Below are 3,933 nucleotides of genomic sequence, written 5' to 3'. Positions count from 1 at the left end.
AAAAGAAATCTCTCATCTTCTTTCTTTTTGGGCGGGGTCTTTAATGATTTCATTGTTATTTTCTTTCTCTTCTATAAAAATTTAATAATAATATTTCTATAAGAAGTTATATTTATTATAATTTAGTTATGAGTAAAGAGAAAATAATTTTTTAGTAAAAGAATATAGAAAATTGTCAGCACTGATGTAATCATAATTTTCCTGTATGGAATTTATTAATAATTGGCATGATGTCTTGTATAATATATAAAAATAAAAAATCAATATAAAAATTTTGTATTTTAATATTATATACAAATAAATTTATTGAGACAGGAAATAAAATAAATATTATTTTAATATTATATACGAGTAAATTTATCTATTCAAAAAATAAAATAATTATTATTAATTAAATTATTTGTGAATATAATATTTTTTATCAGTTTAACAAGATTATTTTTTTATTATATCCAACTTCTCATTTCAATTAAAAAAGATAACACAAGATTTTAACCCAAAATATTTGTAAATATAAATTAAAAACTTTAAGATTTAAAATAATTTATTAATTATATGTTAAAAAAAATCATACTTTGAAATTTTGAATCATTCAATTTTTTTTTTAATTTTCAAAAAATGTGAATACCAAACCAATTAAATTTTAAGTCCAATTCCTTTTCAATTATTATTATGTGATCTCGTTGTAAGTTAATATACGTGGTAATATTTAATATCTTTAATATTTGTATAAAATATATTAGGATTTATTTAAAATATTAGTTAAATCTATTATAGTTGATATTTTTAAATTTTGTTTTTTAAGTAAGGTTTTTTTTTATAAATGGGAAAATCTATCATAACTCAGTTGTCAAATCAGCTAGGGGACATCCATCTCTAGTTGTTAATAGCAATGAGGACATGCATCTCTAGTTGTTAATTGTGAACACAGACTGACTCATCACCATTATTCAAGGAAAACCACCCCACCTGGAATAACCAGCTAGTGGTCCTTAAAGGGGTTGGCTTTCACTCCTGCTAAATGTCTCTGAGTCTTGAGTATTTAACGTGTTTCCTTACCTCCTAGGAAGGCGAGCTCTTATCCAAGCATACGCACTTTTAAGGCATACTCTAGACCTTGTGTTTTTGAAGTAAGTTATAACCACACACCCAACATACATATTTATATATTTCAAATTTTATATGTGAAACTAAAACAAAGTTAATTATAATGTTTATAGAATATGACATAATAAATATAAAACCTTAAGTTAATTAATTGTTATTAATGTGGTTAAATATTTGAATGGTTTTTTTTGTTAATTTCTCTGAGGAAGTAGTTTTTTGAAGGGCCTAATCTAACTTATATATGAAATGGCCTTTTGCACAACCATTTTTCAGGTTAATTTTAATCAAAATCCGATAGAGATTTTGAAAAAATTGAGTTTAAATTGTTTAATCTGCATAATTCTAGTGTCTTAGTTTTTAGGGTGCTTGATCCATTTATGCCTTCAAAAATGTATTTTAAACAACAAAAAGTCTTGAAATTGTGTTGCCTGATTTTGGTGAATTCGAGTGAAAAGGGTTATTTCGTCTATAAGTTAGTCTACCCTTTTTTAAAGAGCATAAACATTTAAATGTCCTTTCAATATAAGAAAGCTTTATAATATTTGCAAAATGAAATATTGGATTAAATAATAATAATGATAAAATTAGGTATTAAATCAAATAATAATAATAATAATAAATGATATTTATCTTAATTAAAAAATTTAATAAATTTAAAATCAATTCCACTATAAATACCTTTTTCATATAAAAACTTAATAAATTTATGAATAACAATGTGAAATATATGAGCCTATTAGTCGAGTCCCCGTTGTTAAGTACTTCACCCATTGGGACCCCCTCCTCAACCCTCTGAAAAGATTCCCTTGAAAATTGATTTGACCGGATTTTCCAAAAAAATAAAAATTAAAATATATAATATAAATAATAACTATAAAATAAAGTTGATTCGACCCTTTACATATATAAACAATACATTCTAAATCTAATATTTAAATTTAATTAAAAAAAAAAATTAAACTTGACTTTACAAAAGCAACAAAGGTGCCATTTCAAAGCAAAGAGTTTGTAGTTTCTGGTGTAGGAGCCATTAACATAGTTGACAACTAATTGCAAGTCCTCACAAATCTAAATGTCATGGGCACCGAACTCATCAATCCATCACTAGTACCGCACATATCATAACTAGGACCGCGCATCACCGTAGATCACAATCACTAGACTGCATCGTTATATTAACAGTTGGTTTGTATCGAGAGGGAACAAATGAACACCAACATTCAACTCGAGTATTTTTTTTTCTAAAATTTACGTGTGAGAGGAGACATTAAAAAAATAAATTAGATTAAAAACAAATTAAAATATGTTAAAGAAAAATGTCACATATGTAATTATGGTTATAATAAAATTAAAAAGAGAGTGAAAATGGAGACCGCTCAATGGGTTAGGATTCTATGTTTTTAGAGCGCCTGAAAATATGTCACCATAGGCCAAAAGAAGTGTAGAGAATGGGGGCTCTCTTGAATTTATGCAAATGACAAATGGCTATGTCCATGGATCCCCTTGCATATTAGGCGTTGTGGTTGCACTTGAGGGATGGTTTTTGAAGAAATGAATATCATGAAAGAGATATTGCAACTGGTCAATGTCTCCAGGTTGGTCGTCTAGGCCCTGGTAGAAGGGCTATATAGCAGGTCGAGAGGTAGGTTCCTAGTTGCTTTAGAGGCCTTCGCGCTCGTTTGGTCCTTGGACAATGACGATGTCGAGGGTGGAGAGTTACCCGCAAAGTGTTTGATGAAATGCCAATTCAAGCTTCAAGCGAGATTGAAATGTCAGTTCAAGCTTCTCTTAGCAGGATTAGGTTGGCATACAAATTGTTTGTCATATTGTTCAAGCCAAACTTGGTCCCCGGGTCTGTTTGGATTCCTTCTAAAAGCTTCCATGTTCCTAACCGAGAAGTTCACAAGGGTTATAAGAGTACTTGTAAAATGGTTGACAAAACCTTCCAGCGAGTTGAGGTTACTCCTCTGCTTGTCGAGGTCATGCAAGGCTCAATCCAAGTAAATAAAGGATTTTAGAACTTGGCTTCTCATAAATTCCCAGTTTTTGTCAGGGCCCTGTCAGGGGAGTCCCTTTACATATTGGTTGAAGAAGAGGATTATGTTCTTATGATTCTTGCTAACATTGAAAAGTGGATAGGAATTCTTGTGGGAGCGATGAGGCTCCTCTCTGAAGGAAGGAAACTCAAAATGGTGAATTATCTCGAAAATTATGGCATTAAGAGAGATGGCTCCATATCTCTCACTGCATATCTAAATGGTGGTGTCAGGGGCAGGGGGAAGCCTCGAATTCGAAGCCCAAAACCTTCGAGGAAGCCCTTAACCCCGATTCTAGTTCTCATATTAAAAAAGAACTCTCAGGTCAAGATTTTGTGGTGGAGCAATCTAAGGACACACCAAAGTTTTCAATGAGCGTTATTCTCTTGAAGATCAAGGTAGAAAACTACAAACGTAAGGAAATTGTATGTCACTTTAATGGGTTGTGGCCCTAGTCATTTGCCCTCCGAGATTGGGTTCACTAGAAATGGTCCTAGAATGTTGAGTTGTTTTTTGTTTAAAATGATTTTTCGTGGTTGCGTTTAAAAATATGGAAGATTAGCATAAAGTTTTTGACCAGGGACCCTGGTTCTAGGGCCGAGCTAGTCTTTCGGTTCATCCATGGTTTTTGAACTTTAATCTAAATACTATGAAATCTCTAGCCACTCTAGTTTGGGTAAGGCTCTGAAACTTACCTCTTCACTGGATTCAATTAGATATCCCAGCAGATATCGGGGATTCAATAGGTCGCTTCATTAAGATAGATAGTGATAGATTGACTGAAGGGATC

The sequence above is a fragment of the Pinus tabuliformis genome, chromosome 5_1, assembly GCF_031772625.1.
Source record: "Pinus tabuliformis cultivar Carrire ecotype Pingquan chromosome 5_1, CPIR1, whole genome shotgun sequence".
NCBI classification, from domain to species: Eukaryota; Viridiplantae; Streptophyta; class Pinopsida; order Pinales; family Pinaceae; genus Pinus; species Pinus tabuliformis.
This window is presented reverse-complemented; position numbering follows the sequence as displayed.